This window comes from Oncorhynchus tshawytscha, linkage group LG16, assembly GCF_018296145.1.
Source record: "Oncorhynchus tshawytscha isolate Ot180627B linkage group LG16, Otsh_v2.0, whole genome shotgun sequence".
Taxonomy (NCBI): domain Eukaryota; kingdom Metazoa; phylum Chordata; class Actinopteri; order Salmoniformes; family Salmonidae; genus Oncorhynchus; species Oncorhynchus tshawytscha.
In genome coordinates, this window is record NC_056444.1 from 83,037,036 (window position 1) to 83,051,859 (window position 14,824).

Sequence of the window (14,824 nt, forward strand, 5' to 3'; positions counted from 1 at the left end):
CAGGGGTCACTACGGTGGGTAAGAGAGAGAGAGGTCAGGGGTCACTACGGTGGGTGAGAGAGAGGGAGGTCAGGGGTCACTATAGTGGGTGAGAGAGAGGAGGTCAGGGGTCACTACGGTGGGTGAGAGAGAGAGGTCAGGGGTCACTACGGTGGGTAAGAGAAAGAGAGGTCAGGGGTCACTACGGTGGGTGAGAGAGAGGGAGGTAAGGGGTCACTACGGTGGGTGAGAGAGAGAGAGAGGTCTGGGGTCACTACGGTGGGTGAGATAGAGGGAGGTCAGGGGTCACTACGGTGGGTGAGAGAGAGGGAGGTCTGGGAGTCACTACGGTGGGTGAGAGGGAGGTCAGGGGTCACTACGGTGGGTAAGAGAGAGGGAGGTCAGGGGTCACTACGGTGGGTGAGAGAGAGGGAGGTTAGGGGTCACTACGGTGGGTAAGAGAGAGGGAGGTCAGGGGTCACTACGGTGGGTGAGAGAAAGGGAGGTCAGGGGTCATTATGGTGGGTGAGAGAGAGAGAGATGAGGGGTCAATGTGGTGGGTGAGAGAGAGATCAGGGGTCATTATGGTGGGTAAAGAGAGGTCAGGGGTCATTATGGTGGTTGAGAGAGGGAGGTCAGGGGTCACTATGGTGGGTGAAAGAAAGAGGTCAGGGGTCATTATGATGGGTAAGAGAGAGGTCAGGGGTCATTATGGTGGGTGAGAGAGAGAGGTCAGGGGTCATTATGGTGTGTGAGAGAGAGGTCGGGGGTCATTATGGTGGGTGAAAGAGAGGTCAGGGGTCATTATGGTGGGTGAAAGAGAGGTCAGGGGTCATTATGGTGGGTGAGAGAGAGGTCAGGGGTCATTATGGTGAGTAAGAGAGAGTTCAGGGGTCATTATGGTGGGTGAGAGAGAGGGAGGTCAGGGGTCACTATGGTGGGTGAGAGAGAGAGGTCAGGGGTCACTATGGTGGATGAGAGAGGGAGGTCAGGAGTCATTATGGTGGGTGAGAGAGAGGTCAGGGGTCACTATGGTGGGTGAGAGAGAGAGGGGGTCAGGGGTCATTATGGTGGGTGAAAGAGAGGTCAGGGGTCATCATGGTGGGTGAAAGACGGCCTTCAGAGTCTGGTGGACCAGCCCCAATAAAGCAACACCAGGAGACCTCTTATTAACTGTTAAGACAAGCTGGTGTTAATTAGCCAGTTTAGTAGTAGAGGGTCAGCAGCATGTCATTGACTAGCAGCTCAGTCCTAATCCTTATTGTTAGGAAAATAAATAATAAATAAGTCCCATGAACTCAAAATCAGAAACAGCACAGTTGGGATTAAAAATCTTGGTCAGAAAAAAAAACATGAGAAGGAGGGTAGAGAGAGTGTAAGGGCCAAGTACTAGTCACACAATCGCTGTCTTGACTTGAGAGTGCAGTACTGCAAAAAACACGAGGTCACTAAATTTAACTTGGCAAGCCAGTTAAGAACAAACTCCTTATTTACATTGACAGCCTACTGAGGAACCGTGGGGTTAACTACCTTGTTCAGGAGCAGAACGACCGATTTTTTACCTTGTCGGCTCGGGGGATTTGATCCAGCAACCTTTCGGTTACTAACCGAACGTGCTAACCACTAGGCTACCTGCTGCCCCGACACTATATAGTGTGAGAGTCTCACACCTGACAATGTTCGATGTTTAGAATTCAGACAGCGAACAACATTTCTGGTACTACCGTAGTGCAGTCTAACGAGCTGTAAAGCAGAAGCCTGTTCCATGTCCTCAGTGTTGGCAGGAAGGAATTGGGCTGTCTGCCGTGTGTGACCTATCCCCTACATATCCTGAAAACATTAGCTCACACAAGTGAAGTGTGATGTCTCGGGTCACTCTGTCTCTGTGTGGGTTACAGCAACCCAGAGGGACTCTGTGACATTCAGGGGTGTAGAAGCTGTACGTAACAGTGATGCAAAGAGAACCACTGAGTTAGAGAGATGGGAGATTAATGAAATGAAAATGAATGAAGAGAACCACTGAGTTAGAGAGATGGGAGATTGATGAAATGAAAATAACAGAGGCTTGAAAGTGTCACTGTGTCTCTGACCCAAACGCTGGTTCAGGTTTTGTTTGTTTAAAAAACAACAACAATAATAATAATAATACATTGGGCGGGGTCAAGGTGAGGAGAGGATTACTTACGATACTGTTTGAATAAGGTTTCAGGTGTTTTCTGAAGATGGGTAAGGGACTCTGCTATTCTAGCCTGTTCCACCGTTGTGGTGCCAGGCCAGAGAAGAGCTTAGACTGAAGTGAGTTGCAGTAGTCCAGACAGGAGATGACAAGTGCCTGGATTAGGACCTGCACCGCTTCCTGTGTGAGGTAGGGTAGTACTCTATGGATGTTCCACTTCCTGGGTGAGGTAGGGTCGTACTCTATGGATGTTCCGCTTCCTGTGTGAGGTAGGGTCGTAATTCCACGGATGGTGTAGAGCATGAACCTGCAGGAGCCAGTCACTGCTTTGATGTTCGCAGAGAACGACAGGATGTTGTCCAGGGTCACGACAGGATGTTGTCCAGGGTCAAGCCAAGGTTCTTTGCACTTTGGGGGGGCAGGCCTTCCCCGGGAGGAAGAGCAGATCTGTCTTGTCCAGGTTGAGCTTGAGGTGGTGGGCCGACATCCAAGCTGAGATATCTGAGATGTGTGTCGCCACCTGGGTGTCTGAAGTGGGGAAGGAGAAAAGTAGTTAAGTGTCATCCGCATAGCAATGATAGGAGAGACCACGTGAGGATATGACGGAGCCGAGTGACTTGGTGTATCGAGAGAAGAAGAGTGGGCCTAGAAGCAAGCCCCGGGGGACACCAGTAGTGAGAGTACGTGGTGCAGACACAGATCCTCTCCACGCCACCTTGTAGGAGCGGCCTGCCAAGTAGGATGCAATCCAAGAGTGTGCAGAGCCTGAGACGCCCAGCCCTGAGAGGGTGGAGAGGAGGATCTGATGGTTCGCGATGTGTAAGGTAGCGGATAGATCTAGGAGGATGAGAATAGAGGAGAGAGAGTCGGCTTTGGCTGTGCGGAGAGCCTCTGTGACACAGAGAAGAGCAGTCTTGGTTGAGTGACTCGTCTGGTTATAAGGTCAAGAAGATCACGAGGCAAGATGCTCGAGTGAGAGAGTCTTCCTCGAAGAACTCGGCAGAACCGTCTTGGTTTCGTCGACAGTCTTATTTCAATTACATTTTTTATACAACGTTGCCACAACTTGTGCAGGCCAGACACTATTGAGCAACAGGAAGAAGTCATTGCCAGGTAGTGCCTGTTTATCTGAGCATCCGACAGAAAACTAATATTTTGAAAGGACTCATGAGGATACACAGAACCACTGTTATCTAGAGTAAACAATGTTCTGCTTTTTGTTCTTATTTTATTGTTGCCAGAGGGCAGCTGGTTGACTCCAGACTTTAGGACCCATCGTGTCATTTTTACACAACCAGTGGCAACAACAACACCCCAAGACAGAAAAAAAAAAAAAAATACAGATTTTTCCAACTCATCATCAACTACAATGACCCGAGACGGACCACTGCACCTCTACACCTACTACATGTTTCTAGTACACCTTCAACCACTAACACAGACAGTAAACTTCCTCCTAGAATGTTCTTCATTGTATGAAAATGGCTTTATTATTAGGGTGGTGTGTTCAATGGAACACTGTGACATGTTTTAGCGTATCACGCCTAATTAACACGAGGTGTGTCTTTGATTTTCCTCTCTGTTCTATTTCATCATCACAAAAGACCTTGCATGAGTCAAGTGAGTTATAAAACAAGGTGAGGACACAGACTATTTTATTAGTGAATCAAGCCAAACTATTGGCTATTTTATTAGTGAATCAAGCCAAACTATTGGCTATTTTATTAGTGAATCAAGCCAAACTATTGGCTATTTTATTAGTGAATCAAGCCAAATTATTGGCTATTTTATTAGTGAATCAAGCCAAACTATTTTATGTCAAACTTTATTCAATTTCAGTGGAGCGATTCGTTTTACTGCTGAGACGACAATCTGTTCGTACACTAGACAGATTTATACTTGATTTCCTCAGTGACTAAAGCAGTATCGTTACTGGGAACTGGGACAGACACACAATATGAGTCTATGTACAGCGCATTCGGAAGGTATTCAGACCCATTGATACAGCCTTATTAAAAAATGGATTAAATTGTTGTTTCTCATCAATCTACACACAATACCCCATAATGACATCACAATACCCCATAATGACATCACAATACCCCATAATGACATCACAATACCCCATAATGACATCACAATACCCCATAATGACATGTGTAAATGTGTAAAAAGGGAAGGGGTCTGAATACTTTCTGAGTGCACTTTGTGTATCAGTGTCATAACATGAATATAACCCACAGTATTCTCACTATCATCATGCTGTAGCTCAGTTTTCTGATCGTAAACTTGGAGAAGAGCATCTGATAAATGACTTGTAATATACTGAAAAATAAATAGCTCAAAATAGCAGCAGATGCTGTAGGGTCAACAAACCGTTCCAGAGGTCAGGCTGATTAGGGACATGATTCTCTGTTTGTCCATGTCTAACCAGCCTGATCACACCTCTCTCTCTCTGTCTGCCTGTCTGCCTGTCTGTCTCTCTGTTTGTCTGCCTGCCTGTCTGTCTCTCTCCCTGTCTGTCTGTCTGTCTCTCTCTCCCTGTCTCCCTGTCTGTCTGTCTCTCTCCCTGTCTGTCTGTCTCTCTCCCTGTCTCCCTGTCTCTCTCCCTGTCTCTCTCCCTGTCTGTCTGTCTCTCTCTCTGTCTGCCTGTCTGTCTGTCTGTCTCTCTCCCTGTCTGTCTGTCTCTCTCTCTGTCTGCCTGTCTGTCTGATTGAAGCGTGGACTGGCCGACCAGAAGCAACATGACCAGTGTTAACTCCCCCGCCTGCGTCCTGGCTCGCAACCAGTTCTATAGAAGTAAGGAGAAACTCTATTTTTAAACCTTGACTTTGTAACTTTGTCTCGTCCAACAGTAAATATTGTATTTGGACGGACAACTGGATTGGCGTCTGGGTGATAGTTGATGTGAAAAATGACAGCAGGACACGTGTTAACTTCATGGAGAAGTTCTGTCAACCTCTACACTTCTGGACCATAGCGCCAAATACTTAGAATAGGGGATTGTTAAAAAAATAAATATATCCTGTTTTTTGTTTGGTGGGGCAGTTTCTTTTGGGGGGGCTGAACAGAAACCTCACTTTGGAGCCATGCTGTCAACACCTGGTCAAATGAATACATGACTCATCTTTTTATTGACTATAGTCTGTATTTTTTTAAAAAGTAACCTCTGATTCTGAGGATGAACTTCAAAAACGGAAACAGTTTCAGAGTTGGAGATGATCTTAACCTTTTTGTACCAGGATGTCCCACTGAGGTCAGAATACCTCCTTAGTTCATGTTAAAAAACAACAACAAAGAAGACAAGTAATCATTTGATGATGTAAACAACATTCAAATTCAACCCAAGTATTAACAGCCAGCCTTCGGCCTACAGTACATCCTAATCCCATCCATCCAGCCTACAGTACATCCTAATCCCATCCATCCAGCCTACAGTACATCCTAATCCCATCCATCCAGCCTACAGTACATCCTAATCCCATCCATCCAGCCTACAGTACATCCTAATCCCATCCATTCAGCCTACAGTACATCCTAATCCCATCCATCCAGCCTACAGTACATCCTAATCCCATCCATTCAGCCTACAGTACATCCTAATCCCATCCATTCAGCCTACAGTACATCCTAATCCCATCCATCCAGCCTACAGTACATCCTAATCCCATCCATCCAGCCTCGGTCTACAGTACATCCTAATCCCATCCATCCAGCCTACAGTACATCCTAATCCCATCCATCCAGCCTACAGTACATCCTAATCCCATCCATCCAGCCTACAGTACATCCTAATCCCATCCATTCAGCCTACAGTACATCCTAATCCCATCCATTCAGCCTACAGTACATCCTAATCCCATCCATTCAGCCTACAGTACATCCTAATCCCATCCATCCAGCCTCGGTCTACAGTACATCCTAATCCCATCCATTCAGCCTACAGTACATCCTAATCCCATCCATCCAGCCTCGGCCTACAGTACATCCTAATCCCATCCATTCAGCCTACAGTACATCCTAATCCCATCCATTCAGCCTCGGTACATCCAGTATCCATCCTAAGTACCCTAATCCCATCCATTCAGCCTCCTACAGTACATCCTAATCCCATCCATTCAGCCTACAGTACATCCTAATCCCATCCATTCAGCCTCGGCCTACAGTACATCCTAATCCCATCCATTCAGCCTCGGCCTACAGTACATCCTAATCCCATCCATCCAGCCAGCCTACAGTACATCCTAATCCCATCCATTCAGGCTCTCTACAGTACATCCTAATCCCATCCCATCCTAATCCCATCCATTCAGCCTACAGTACATCCTAATCCCATCCATTCAGCCTCGGCCTACAGTACATCCTAATCCCATCCATTCAGCCTCGGTCTACAGTACATCCTAATCCCATCCATTCAGCCTCAGTCTACAGTACATCCTAATCCCATCCATCCAGCCTACAGTACATCCTAATCCCATCCATTCAGCCTACGGTACATCCTAATCCCATCCATTCAGCCTACAGTACATCCTAATCCCATCCATTCAACCTACAGTACATCCTAATCCCATCCATTCAGCCTACAGTACATCCTAATCCCATCCATCCAGCCTCGGCCTACAGTACATCCTAATCCCATCCATTCAGCCTACAGTACATCCTAATCCCATCCATCCAGCCTCGGCCTACAGTACATCCTAATCCCATCCATCCAGCCTACAGTACATCCTAATCCCATCCATTCAGCCTCGGTCTACAGTACATCCTAATCCCATCCATCCAGCCTCGGCCTACAGTACATCCTAATCCCATCCATCCAGCCTCGGCCTACAGTACATCCTAATCCCATCCATCCAGCCTCGGTCTACAGTACATCCTAATCCCATCCATCCAGCCTCGGTCTACAGTACATCCTAATCCCATCCATTCAGCCTCCTACAGTACATCCTAATCCCATCCATTCAGCCTCGGTCTACAGTACATCCTAATCCCATCCATCCAGCCTCGGCCTACAGTACATCCTAATCCCATCCATTCAGCCTACAGTACATCCTAATCCCATCCATCCAGCCTCGGCCTACAGTACATCCTAATCCCATCCATCCAGCCTCGGTCTACAGTACATCCTAATCCCATCCATCCAGCCTCGGCCTACAGTACATCCTAATCCTAATCCTACAGTACATCCATCCATCCTCCTACAGTACATCCTAATCCCATCCATCCAGCCTCGGTCTACAGTACATCCTAATCCCATCCATCCAGCCTACAGTGCATCCTAATCCCATCCATCCAGCCTCGGTCTACAGTACATCCTAATCCCATCCATCCAGCCTCCTACAGTACATCCTAATCCCATCCATCCAGCCTACAGTACATCCTAATCCATCCATCCATCCTACAGTACATCCTAATCCCATCCAGCCTACAGTACATCCTAATCCCATCCCAGCCTCAGTCTACAGTACATCCTAATCCCATCCATCCAGCCTCGGTCTACAGTGCATCCTAATCCCATCCAGCCTACAGTACATCCTAATCCCATCCATCCAGCCTCGGTCTACAGTGCATCCTAATCCCATCCAGCCTACAGTACATCCTAATCCCATCCAGCCTACAGTACATCCTAATCCCATCCATCCAGCCTCGGTCTACAGTACATCCTAATCCCATCCATCCAGCCTCGGCCTACAGTACATCCTAATCCCATCCATTCAGCCTCGGTCTACAGTACATCCTATTCCCATCCATCCAGCCTCGGTCTACAGTACATCCTAATTCCATCCATCCAGCCTCGGTCTACAGTACATCCTAATCCCATCCAGCCTACAGTACATCCTAATCCCATCCAGCCTACAGTGCATCCTAATCCCATCCAGCCTACAGTGCATCCTAATCCCATCCAGCCTACAGTACATCCTAATCCCATCCAGCCTACAGTACATCCTAATCCCATCCATCCAGCCTCGGTCTACAGTACATCCTAATCCCATCCATTCAGCCTACAGTACATCCTAATCCCATCCATTCAGCCTACAGTACATCCTAATCCCATCCATCCAGCCTCGGCCTACAGTACATCCTAATCCCATCCATCCAGCCTACAGTACATCCTAATCCCATCCATTCAGCCTACAGTACATCCTAATCCCCATTCAGCCTACAGTACATCCTAATCCCCCATCCAGCCTACAGTACATCCTAATCCCATCCAGCCTACAGTACATCCTAATCCCATCCATCCAGCCTCGGCCTACAGTGCATCCTAATCCCATCCCATCCATTCAGCCTACAGTACATCCTAATCCCATCCATCCAGCCTACAGTACATCCTAATCCCATCCATCCAGCCTACAGTACATCCTAATCCCATCCATCCAGCCTACAGTACATCCTAATCCCATCCAGCCTACAGTACATCCTAATCCCATCCATCCAGCCTCGGCCTACAGTACATCCTAATCCCATCCATCCAGCCTACAGTGCATCCTAATCCCATCCATCCAGCCTACAGTACATCCTAATACCCCCATCCAGCCTCAGCCTACAGTGCATCCTAATCCCATCCAGCCTACAGTGCATCCTAATCCCATCCAGCCTCCTACAGTACATCCTAATCCCCCATCCAGCCTACAGTACATCCTAATCCCATCCATCCAGCCTACAGTACATCCTAATCCCATCCATCCAGCCTACAGTGCATCCTAATCCCATCCATCCAGCCTACAGTACATCCTAATCCCCCATCCAGCCTACAGTACATCCTAATCCCATCCATCCAGCCTACAGTACATCCTAATCCCATCCATTCAGCCTACAGTACATCCTAATCAGCCCCATCCAGCCTCGGCCTACAGTACATCCTAATCCCATCCAGCCTACAGTACATCCTAATCCCATCCCAGCCTACAGTACATCCTAATCCCCCATCCAGCCTACAGTACATCCTAATCCCATCCATCCAGCCTACAGTGCATCCTAATCCCATCCATCCAGCCTACAGTATTCAGCCTACATCCTAATCCCATCCATCCAGCCTACAGTGCATCCTAATCCCATCCAGCCTACAGTACATCCTAATCCCATCCATTCAGCCTACAGTACATCCTAATCCCCATCCAGCCTACAGTGCATCCTAATCCCATCCAGTACATCCTAATCCCATCTACAGTACATCCTAATCCCATCCCAGCCTACAGTGCATCCTAATCCTAATCCCATCCATCCAGCCTACAGTACATCCTAATCCCATCCAGCCTACAGTACATCCTAATCCCCCATCCAGCCTACAGTACATCCTAATCCCATCCATCCAGCCTACAGTACATCCTAATCCCCCATCCAGCCTACAGTGCATCCTAATCCCATCCATCCAGCCTACAGTACATCCTAATCCCATCCATCCAGCCTCGGCCTACAGTACATCCTAATCCCATCCATCCAGCCTCGGCCTACAGTGCATCCTAATCCCATCCAGCCTACAGTACATCCTAATCCCATCCAGCCTACAGTGCATCCTAATCCCATCCAGCCTACAGTGCATCCTAATCCCATCCAGCCTACAGTACATCCTAATCCCATCCAGCCTACAGTACATCCTAATCCCATCCAGCCTACAGTACATCCTAATCCCATCCAGCCTACAGTGCATCCTAATCCCATCCAGCCTACAGTACATCCTAATCCCATCCATCCAGTCTACAGTGCATCCTAATCCCATCCAGCCTCGGTCTACAGTGCATCCTAATCCCATCCATCCAGCCTACAGTACATCCTAATCCCCCATCCAGCCTCGGTCTACAGTACATCCTAATCCCATCCATCCAGCCTACAGTACATCCTAATCCCATCCCAGCCTACAGTACATCCTAATCCCATGCATCCCAGTAATCCTAATCCCATCCATCCAGCAGTACATCCTAATCCCATCCAGTACAGTACATCCTAATCCTAATCCCATCCAGCCCGGTCTACAGTACATCCTAATCCCATCCAGCCTACAGTACATCCTAATCCCATCCAGCCTACAGTACATCCTAATCCCATCCAGCCTACAGTACATCCTAATCCCATCCAGCCTACAGTACATCCTAATCCCATCCAGCCTACAGTACATATGAACTCCAAACAACAACGTTTCTGCTGTAAACTGAAGGTAATGAACCATGAGGACGTATGGAATAAAATCCTTAACAGGCTTTGTACAGAAATACAAATCTGCCACGGGTTTTGCCTTCATAGAAGCACCGAAACATGTTGGTGTGTATGAGGCTGGAATCTGCGCTATGAGCCAATCCCGCCAGCCTGAAAGGATTCACTACAGATTTCAAATCAGACACGTCAGTCTCAATGAGAACAAGACTGGTTTAGTGACAGTCCCTCACGTGCAGATAGACTCAGCATTGGCAGCCCAAAAAAATGTGATAAAATACCTGGTTTTATTTCTCTCTCCTCTCCTCCATAGACACAAGAAGCCCTGCAGACAGTACAACACCTACTACAGTCTACAGCCTCTCCGATTGGTCGACGCTAGCACCGAAACAAAGACATGTAACTGTGTGGATGTCCAAGTCCACACAGCCAGGTGACTGGATCATTCTGTTCTCCGTACTTATCCTTTAAAATGGTGATGATGTTGGGTTGATTTGATTTTAAAAAATATATTTAAAAAATGAATGACTTGAACGAATGAAATGAACAACCCCAGCGGTTCAATTGTACTGGTACTGTCCCGTACAGAGTATTGGCACCTCAAATGTTCTGCCTCTTGAGCACCGGCACCGTCTTGTAGAAGTACCGTAACATTACAATTAGTAACAGTACACCGTAACATTACAATTAGTAACAGTACACCGTAACATTACAATTAGTAACAGTACACCGTAACATTACAATTAGTAACAGTACACCGTAACATTACAATTAGTAACAGTATCGTAACATTACAATTAGTAACAGTACACCGTAACATTACAATTAGTAACAGTATCGTAACATTACAATTAGTAACAGTACACCGTAACATTACAATTAGTAACAGTACACCGTAACATTACAATTAGTAACAGTACACCGTAACATTACAATTAGTAACAGTACACCGTAACATTACAATTAGTAACAGTACACTGTAACATTACAATTAGTAACAGTACACTGTAACATTACAATTAGTAACAGTACACCGTAACATTACAATGAGTAACAGTACCGTAACATTACAATTAGTAACAGTACACCGTAACATTACAATTAGTAACAGTACGTAACATTACAATTAGTAACAGTACACCGTAACATTACAATTAGTAACAGTACCGTAACATTACAATTAGTAACAGTACACCGTAACATTACAATTAGTAACAGTACACCGTAACATTACAATTAGTAACAGTACACCGTAACATTACAATTAGTAACAGTACACCATAACATTACAATGGATCATTCTGTTCTCCGTACTTATCCTTTAAAATGGTGATGATGTTGGGTTGATTTGATTTTAAAAATATATTTAAAATGAATAGTACAGTACTGTAACATTACAATTAGTAACAGTACAGTAACATTACAATTAGTATTGGCACCTCAAATAGCAGTATCGTAACATTACAATTAGTAACAGTACACCGTAACATTACAATTAGTAACAGTACACCGTAACATTACAATTAGTAACAGTACACCGTAACATTACAATTAGTAACAGTACACCGTAACATTACAATTAGTAACAGTACACCGTAACATTACAATTAGTAACAGTACACCGTAACATTACAATTAGTAACAGTACACCGTAACATTACAATTAGTAACAGTACACTGTAACATTACAATTAGTAACAGTACACCGTAACATTACAATGAGTAACAGTACCGTAACATTACAATTAGTAACAGTACACCGTAACATTACAATTAGTAACAGTATCGTAACATTACAATTATTAACAGTACACCGTAACATTACAATGAGTAACAGTACCGTAACATTACAATTAGTAACAGTACACCGTAACATTACAATTAGTAACAGTATCGTAACATTACAATTAGTAACAGTACACCGTAACATTACAATTAGTAATTGTATATTTAATTCCTAGGGACCCATTTTTTTCCAATTTTTGCCTAAAATGACACCCAAATCTAACTGCCTGTAGCTCAGGCCCTGAAGCAAGGATATGCATATTCTTGGTACCATTTGAAAGGAAACATTTTGAAGTTTGTGGAAATGTGAATTGTATGTAGGAGAATATAACACAATAGATCTGGTAGAAGAAAATACAAAGAAGAAAAACTTTAAAAATGGTATTATTTTTCTATCCCCATCTTTGAAATGCAACAGAAATGTCCCACATCTAGCCATCACTCTGGTTGTAATTCCGATGGTGTCCACAAGAGGGCAGTAGTGTATGTCCAAAGCCATCTAGCCATGGGGTGGCAGAGTAGCCTAGTGGTTAGAGCGTCAGACTAGTAACCGGAAGGTTGCAAGTTCAAACCCCCGAGCTGACAAGGTACAAATCTGCCATTCTGACCCCTGAACAAGGCAGTTAACCCACTGTTCCTAGGCCGTCATTGAAAATAAGAATTTGTTCTTAACTGACTTGCCTAGTTAAATTAAATAAATAAATAAATCACTCTGGTTGTAATTCCCGGTGGTGTCCACAAGAGGGCACCACAAGAGGGCAGAAGTATGTCCAAAGTTTCAGACAGATAACTTGAATAAATGAGCAAGCTACATGACACTTAGTCACCCAGGTGTCCTTCACGATTTGACCAAATTAATTTTTTTCTGCAAGAATATCATCAAATCTGTATACTTGGACTTTGATTTAGCTTTTCCAGTATTAGCTGTAGCTGTATTGTATTAGTAGCTGTATTGTAAGCTCAACATTTGCAAATAATGATAGAGTGAAGTCTGGTTACGTTCTAGGATCTCTGATCTGGTGTCCTATAGGATATACTACACTCCTAATGATAGAGTGAAGTCTGGTTACGTTCTAGGATCTCTGATATGGTGTCCTATAGGATATACTACACTCCTAATGATAGAGTGAAGTCTGGTTACGTTCTAGGATCTCTGATATGGTGTCCAATAGGATATACTACACCCCTAATGATAGAGTGAAGTCTGGTTACGTTCTAGGATCTCTGATATGGTGTCCTATAGGATATACTACACCCCTAATGATGTAGTAAAGTCTGGTTACGTTCTAGGATCTCTGAGGAATAAATACAAAGGTGATTTGACTGGTTGAAACAACGTTTAGGGTTTCTTTCTTTGCAAATTGAACGAGTGGAAATACAAAATCGATCGCGCGTGCTATATGGACCTTTTTAGGTTATGAAAAAGGATTTTCTATAACAAAACGACACTTCATGTTATCTCTGGGACCCTTGGGATGATAAATCAGAGCAAGATGTCTGAATGTAAGTACACATTTCAGCGATAGAGGTGAATGTATCAAACCTGTCACGATGAAAAAAGTTTGTTGTTGTTGTTGTTGTTAGGAGCTCTCCTCAAACAATAGCATGGCATTTTGTCACAGTAATAGCTACTGTAAATTGGACAGCGCAGTTAGATTAACAATAATTTAAGCTTTCAGCCGATATAAGACACTATATGTACCGACATTTATTGTTTCTCTAAAAATCTGCGATCTTGACACATGGCGCTACATGATTTACAACTGTCCCATTGACAGGACGCCTGTCCCTAATTAACATTCCACTTCAAGCACTGACATCACTCAAATGTAATGCAACCTGTGGTAACACTTGACTTTAGAGCCTGCAGGTATACCTATATAATGCAACCTTCCTTAACCTTCCTCCCCACCCCTTCATATCTTCAGGATTCCCAGGAGCAGGGGGGATATCGAGAGGATGGCGGGTCGGTGTGGTTTTAGGGAGCTCCACACCCCGTACGGCCCACGTCAAGGGCCCCAGCCCGGCCTACAGAGCTGTCAAGTAGAGACACACCGTCACCAATCAGCAGGTTGAAACACACAGAGGAAGACGAGGGAGAAAGACATCTTCCTTTCTGTTCTGTCCTCTCAGCACAGAAATATGGACTTGATCAAGCCAGTCAGTGTTGAACATGTCTTCTATGTTGCTCTGGTCTCTACCCTGACTCCTGTTATAGGAGGCAGAAGGAAGGGCCAGAAAGAGAAGACATTTCTGTGAGCGCTCTCTAAAACAGACTGTATTATTCAACACCATCACACACAGCCCAGTTACGCCCCCTCCGCCTACTCCCCTCTTTTTTTGTATTTATTTAACCTTTATTTAACTAGGCAAGTCAGTTAAGAACAAATTCTTATTTACAATGATGGCCTACAAATAGGCAAAAGGCCTCCTGCAGGAACCCCTCTCCCTCCCTCTCTTCCCCCAACCCCTCTCCCTCCCTGTCCCTCCCCCAACCCCTCTCGCTCCCTCCTCTCTTCAACCCTCTCCTCCCTTCAACCCTCTCCCTTCCCTCCACCCCTCTTTCCTTTTGAATTTCCTCCTCCCTTCTTTTCATAACTGGGCCACAGCCTGGCCTGGCCTCCTCTCCGCCGGGCCACAGCCTGGCCTCCTCTCCGCCGGGCCACAGCCTGGCCTCCTCTCCGCCGGGCCACAGCCTGGCCTCCTCTCCGCCGGGCCACAGCCTGGCCTCCT

General features: G+C 45.5%; 1 long non-coding RNA gene across 1 annotated transcript in view; it reads left to right on the forward strand.

The window, feature by feature from the left end:
• Window positions 1–14,488, forward strand: part of LOC121839558 — a 16,082-nt gene extending 1,594 nt beyond the window's left edge. Inside the window, exons 2-4 of the long non-coding RNA XR_006079004.1 lie at window positions 4,875–4,954; window positions 10,620–10,739; window positions 14,020–14,488. This is a non-coding gene — a long non-coding RNA (uncharacterized LOC121839558). The remainder of the gene's footprint in view (window positions 1–4,874; window positions 4,955–10,619; window positions 10,740–14,019) is intronic.
• Window positions 14,489–14,824: the final 336 nt, after the last annotated feature.